Genomic DNA, 7,168 nt, shown 5'->3' on the forward strand with positions numbered 1-7,168 from the left:
TCAATCATACAAACCCCGTTTATTAATGCATACGAGGGATTTGTGTATCTTGGAATTAAAATTACCCCTGATGTTAAAACCACCGTTGCAACAAATTACGACCCTTTGATTAGAGAAGTGAAGGCAACTCTGGATAGATGGATGACAATGCCCATATCAATAATTGGCCGAATAAACATGATTAAGATGAACGTGCTACCAAGGTTCTTATACCTCTTTCAATCACTCCCTCTACCACCCCCAAAATTATTCTTTGATGAAGTAAACAGTATTTTTAATGCATTCATCTGGAATAATGAAAAGTCCAGGCTGAGACTACGCTTGCTGTACCTGCCATACGAAAGAGGAGGGCTAAAACTGCCAAATCTGAAATGGTATTACTGGTCTGCACAGTTACGCTCAGCCATGTTTTACTTTTCAACTGAGATACCCCCAGCCTGGGTAAATATTGAACAAACATCAGAACCAAACCTTGCATTAAAACTGTATCTGTACTCTGCAAATCCCAAACGCTTAAAGAAAATAACAAACAACCCTTTTCTTAAAAATACCATAGACGTTTGGTATAGGGCACATCAACATGTTGGCGATCTCCCTCCTATTTCACGTCTTTCCCCTATATGGGGCAATGAGTGCTTCATGGCAGGAAGAGCAGATGGAGGTTTCAAAACTTGGGCACATAAAGGTGTACAGAAGGTGGCAGACCTTTATAGGGATGGTGGTCTCTCACATTTGACCAACTATGTCAAACATATGACATTCCAAAGAAACATTTTTTAAAATATTTACAAGTAAAACATTTCATCATGTCAAAATACAAACACATTATATCTGAACCTCCGCTATCACATCTGGAGAACCTTACACTCCAAAACTTAGAGGAGAAAGGTCAAACTTCTTTATTTTATGCAGCTCTATTGGCACATGATAAGGAAACCACCACTGACAAGCTGGAAGCATGGAGATCTGATCTTCAAGAGGATATACATGAAGTAGATTGGGAAAGTGCATGTTTAAAAGCCCAAACTCAATCAATTAACACAAGGATGAAACTCCTCCAATATAAATGGTTGATGAGAACTTACATAACTCCGATCAAACTGAATCGTTGGTCGCCCAATATCCCAGACACGTGCAGCAAATGCTTAGAAGAAAAGGGTACTCTGTTTCATTGTGTTTGGGGCTGTTCAAAATTACAGACGTTCTGGAAATCAGTCATACGAACTTTGTCTAAGATTGTTGGTGTGAGGGTGCCTCTTCACGCAAGGACGTGTGTGTTGGGTATATTTCCAGAGAACTGTATTTTCACTTCAAGTCAGTTAACACTCATTGATTTTGGACTCCTGCAGGCCAGGAGGCTGATATCTTTATACTGGAAGAAAATGGAGTACCCTCAATACCTATGTGGGTGAGAGAGATGGCATCTTGTATTGTACTAGAACGACTTACTTATATTGTCAGAGGAAGAGGAGGGGACTTTGGGAAAATATGGTCACCTTTAACTGAGTTTCTCAGATGTTATGAGGCCAATTAATTTTGACAGTGGTGCTGAATTGTTGAGCTGTATGCTGTGTATTTATATTTATTTACTTATTTATTTATTTATTTTTTCTCTTTCATTCTTTCACTTTTTTATTTATTTTTTATTTATTTGGGGGGATCATGTTGCTCTTTATTTGTTTTATGTTGAGTGTATTGTTAAGTTTTTCATAATATAAAACCCAATAAAGATATTGTTTAAAAAAAAAAAAAAAAAGTATTGATTTCCTGTACTGATTGTGTTCACATCTGCTGGATGCCAGGAAGACAGTCCTTGCTCCCGATGAAGAGGACTTCTGGAAGAGCATCACAGCTGACATGATGTCAGATGAGGAGGACGGCAGCGTTGACGGGGTGCGTGGATGGATAGTATGGCCTCCATCCTTCCACAGCCAGGAGCTTGCCAACCTGTGTGCAGCCCTACAGCCTGGAGGCTGATGTAAAGTACACAGCTCTACATCACAGGTGTTTTCACAATGGACAGCCGTCTGATAGACTGAAGCCACTGAAGTACAACACGGCAGCAGCCAGAAAACATTTTAAGCCAGAGCTGATGCTTGAGACCAGCCTGGAGTGAGAGATGAACTTGGTCAAAATTTTTTGTAAATTTTTTGTTTTTAAAGACAGTTTATTTTAATTTTGATTTCGGATTTCTGGAACTCAGGACTGTTCAATAAAGCTCTTGTTTTTCAACATGTCTCAACATGTCATATTTTTTCCCTTGCAATAAATTAATGTCATTGATTGTAGGATAGCCCATTGGTTAACAATAACAAGTATGCAGGTAATTATACACTATATGGCCCATATTTATTAATGTCTTATTAAAATATTAATAATAATAAGCGTTATTATTGTGTGTGACTGGGGGTGAGGAGGTGGGGGTGGGGGGGCTGGCGGGGGGCGGGGATTTGACCAGTAGCAACAGATCTTTCAACCAATCATGACACAGTTTTTTTTCTGCTGTCATGTCTTGTTTCATCCAATCGTAGTCCTGAGTCATGCTAGACAGGCAGGCTAGATGCTAATTAGTTTTCACACCTCTGCCATGCCCCAGGTGTGAAGTCTCACTCCCCCCCTTGCCCCACACACACACCCCCCAACTCCACAGACATGATTCATTCAAGGTATTTCTCCTCACCCGCCAGCTAGGCTAGGCTTCTCAGGCTATGAACTTCATAGCCTGAGAACAACCAATAACTGTGGGGAACTTAGTAGGTTTTCAGTGATTCACAGGGTCGATAATCTGGCTTTTCATGCAGTGAGTGTTTTCTGTTGATTATTTTAATACATTACCGGGAACCTAATTTCTGTGTCTTGTGTTCATTAATTTTCACACAGTTCCCAGAGCTGAACCTTTTCCATAGTCTAGCCCTTAAGCCACCTAATGGCAGCATATTTCCATTGTAAGTGCTACACACACAACACAAGTATTTGCATTGTGATTTGAGGATTTGTTTCATTTTTAAGGTTGGGGTAAAAACCTTGACAGGAACAAAAAAAAGATGAAAAATTTTAAAAGCAATTCAACTAAATTTTATTTATATAGCGCCAATTACAGTCAAATTGTCTCAAGACACTTTACAGAACCCATATGCCTGAACCCCAGAGCAAGTCCCAAGGTGACGGTGGTAAGGAAAACACTCTTTTAACAGGGAAATGAAATACAATAAAACAAATCATTTAATACAATTACGTTTTTAAAAAGAAAACTAAACATTAAAAAATACAATTAAATAATTCAAAATGAATATAAAACATTAAAGACAAAATATTTAATTAGATAATTAAACATAAAAAATACAAAACATTCAATTCCAAAATTAAACACTAAAAATACAAATAAACAATTAAAAAGAGTTGTAAACATAGCATAGCAGATGGGACGAGGTTTTCTAAAGTTAAATTCACTGATTATGTTCAGTCTCTACCATATTCAGCTAAATTTATGACCGTAACAGGACCAGAATATGTACGTGTGATACATGATAGACAGGTAAAGGTGTGTAGATTGTGTATTCAGCCGGGCCACATCCTCAGAGAGTGTCCTGATTTTAAATGTCATGTGTGTGGGGAGCAGGGTCATTACGCTAAGGAGTGTGACATGAGAACGAGGGTGAGGCGATGCGAGCTGTGTCCTAATCAACTTGCAAATTGTATATGTAACCAGGTGGTAAACAGAGGCAATAAAACAAACTGAAAAAACCACTGAAATGCCTGTTTGTGGCTCTTCTGCTGGTTCTCATTTTGGACAGCAGGGGGCGTATGGTCATTGTTGTACCTCCGGTAGTTTGGAGGTCAGAGGGCAGAATACCGGAAGTTGTGATCGCAGAGACGGTCGGGGATCAGGACCGTAAGAAAAATGTAAATCATACTGCGATATGAAAGGCTGAAATGTGAACTATGATGACGGAATGGTGGATTGTTTGTTATTGACACTGGAGATCCACTTTATGTCTGTGTGTTGTGCTTAGGAGTGCCGATGGTTGAAGGATGGAAGCACTGTACATGTGCCGCTGATGCTAGTCGTCCGTGTGCTTGGTATGGGATTTCCAGTATATGATTTTATGCTCCTAGTTCCATGAGATATGAGTGTGTTATTATATGCATTGTATTTTTGTGTTGTTAAAGATGAAATATTTGTAACTACTGTTTGTTACTGCATTCTGTGCTTAGCACCAAGGCTTATACAGAGCACTGTGGTAACTGTGTTTTTTTGTTTGTGCTAGGGGCCACAGCCGTATGTTTCTTGTATGTTTCTGGTTCGGATACTGTTTCTAGTACTGTTGCTTATATAGTTGCTAATGTATTGTGCCCTAAGTTTTGGGGAATACATCTCATTTTAGAAATTCTATTACTTGTAAATAAATTGGGAAACAAAGAACCCCCACAAAAATTAAATTTGAAGTATTGGTGTCTGATTTAACCCGGCTTCATATATGCAACAAAAGTGAGAATGATGTTAGAGAGAACTCCGTTTCTGAGTCGGAGGATGGAGGAATGTGTGTGAGTGACCAGGAGGAAGAGGGACTGAACAGCCAAGAACGAGAGCAACTGGGTATGACACTCACCGATGCGAGGGGCTCCGGAGGCGTGGAGGTTCCTGGTCCTACACGGGCGAAGGAGGCTCAGCCGGAGAGCCGGAACCGGGAGGAGGCGGTGGAGAAACTGGTCTGTGAGGAGCCACAGTGTGCTCTGGATGGAGTGGATGAGACGGAAGAAATGCCTGATGACACTGTCCCTGAGTCACAGTCTCAAATTCCGCTGGGGGGAACCCGGTCATGAGGCTGTCATCCTCTGACTCGGAAATGGAGCTCTTGGAGGTAACCCAGTTAAGAAAACGGCTAAATGAATCTAGGCAGCCGAAGACGGTTAAGAAAGCAAAGAGTAAAAAAACGGTTGTGACATGGCCAGTAAACTCATCCCCGTTCTCTGTCCACTCCTTATGCTGCAGCTCATATCTTTCAATGCGTGTGGGCTCCGCACAGAAGCTTCTCTTGGTGAGCTTTTTAGTCATCACTTTGGGTGTTTTCACCTTCAACAAATAGGTGAAATATTTCTTTTTAGAAAGGATTTCTAATTTCCTAGAAATATTTGAAGAAGCATCACAATCAGCGACAACACTTCAACTTTACTCATCTTGTGTGACGTCGTTCATAAATGGTGCACATTAATAAGGAAAGAATAAGCTCTATTTGTGTGAATTTAGCACTAAGTCCAAGTTCATTTAATGGACTAATGGACTAAAATAAAAGAAAAGTGGATTAACACAGATGTTTGCTGTTCACCTTACGGCAGTTTTAATATATTATAGCCACTCAATGGCTCTGAATCTTGGTAGTTTCTGTTCAAATTGAAGTGAATATTCTCTGTGAAAAGTAATTATTCTCTGCTAATTTTGCTTGTCTTTTGTCTCCACAGCTGATACCCTGACTTCATGGAGGAGGTGAGTCAGTTCAATAAAGTTTTTCTGTGTTAGTGAAGTTAACAGTGTTGTGTGTTTAGTTAGTGGCTGGAACATCATGATATGTTTTTGGAGAAAGTCCTATCATATGGTATTCCTTTCTAACTAAGCACTAAACATCAAAAATGTCCTCTTCTTTCCCAGTATTTTACAGTAGAAAACAGGATTCAGTCATCTCACATTAAATCTGATATTCTAATGGTGTTTAAAACAGTTTAATTCTTTCAGATGCTTGATGGTGTTGAAGGATTTTAGGAGCGAATAAATAACAAATACATGAAACATCCTTCACTCCGATAATTAGGCTTACTGCAAATCTCATAAAGACAAGAGGCACAAAGTGTCAGTCTCTGGTTTAGGGTTAAATCAATATTTACAGCCAATAGAATCTGTTATTGACACATATCTTTATTCTGTAGAGCAGAGCTGTCAAACTCATTTTAGTTCAGGAGCTACATTCAGCACAGTTTGATCTCAAGTGACCAGTAAAATAATAACCTATAATATTTCCCTGTGTTTTAGTGCAAAAAAATACATTCTGAAAGTGTTCACGTTTAACAAACTGTCTTTTACTTGAAGTTTTTAAATGAAAATAAGTGCAATTTCAACATCATTATGCCTCAGTTTATCATTTATACACAAATTACAGATCACAGAGTGTCTAGAAAGGCACAAAATATTCAGTTGCAGATATCTGGAACTCAGTGATGTAGTATTTTACTTTGTGATCGCAACAACTTGTCAAGATATGGAAATGATTTTAATTTGATATTCATTTCCACGTGTAGTAATCCTGACACCACAGCATACAAACTAAACAGGAACTATTAAGGAAGAAGTTTCGGTTATCTCCCTGCCTTGTAAATGGAGAAAATTTAGAAACATGTAATTTTTTATTTTTTAAAAATGCATAAAAGTTGTGTTGGTGCATGAACTGAGGCTGCTGACTGACCTTATATTGCACAATGTTCAATGTCTTTAAATATTTTCACAGTAAGGATTCATCTGTCGATCTATCTATACCTGAAACCTCATCCTCTGTATATAGTCTTCTACATGTTTTTTTTTGTTTAAAGAATAAAATCATCTGTATATAATGCTATGGGAGGGCTGACAGTGGTGTAGTGGTTAGCACTTTTGCCTTGCAGCTAGAAGATCCCTGGTTCGCGTCCCGGCTTTCCCGGGATCTTTCTGCATGGAGTTTGCATGTTCTCCCTGTGCATGCGTGGGTTTTCTCCGGGTACTCCGGCTTCCTCCCACAGTCCAAAAATATGCTGAGGTTAATTGATTATTCTAAATTGCCCGTAGGTGTGAATGTGAGAGTGCTTGTTTGTCTTTGTATGTAGCCCTGTGACAGACTGGTGACCTGTCTAGGGTGTCCCCTGCCTTCACCTGAGTCAGCTGGGATAGGCTCCAGCCCCCCCCCGACCCTAGTGAGGATTAAGCGGTGTATAGATAATGGATGGATAATGCTATGGGCAATTTTTGCACCGTTTTTTTCTTATTTATTCTTGCACTGCCTTTATACTCTTATACTTTCTCCTTTCCTAAGGAAGAAGTTTCGGTTATTTCCCCAGTTATGTTTGAAATGTAACATTACTTCTTCAGCTCAGTGCATCAGTGATCATATTGGTTTAGTGGTTGGAAGTCAATAAAACATTAGCG

The 7,168-nt window shown here is 39.3% G+C and overlaps 1 long non-coding RNA gene across 1 annotated transcript; it reads left to right on the top strand.

Annotated features, from left to right (window-relative positions):
• Positions 1-2,437: 2,437 nt before the first annotated feature.
• Positions 2,438-6,610, top strand: LOC129348342 (uncharacterized). Its single transcript, XR_008600880.1, has 3 exons — positions 2,438-4,862; positions 4,994-5,039; positions 5,461-6,610. It is a non-coding gene; the product is annotated as an uncharacterized LOC129348342 (long non-coding RNA).
• Positions 6,611-7,168: the final 558 nt, after the last annotated feature.

This window comes from Amphiprion ocellaris, chromosome 24, assembly GCF_022539595.1.
Source record: "Amphiprion ocellaris isolate individual 3 ecotype Okinawa chromosome 24, ASM2253959v1, whole genome shotgun sequence".
Lineage (NCBI taxonomy): Eukaryota > Metazoa > Chordata > Actinopteri > Pomacentridae > Amphiprion > Amphiprion ocellaris.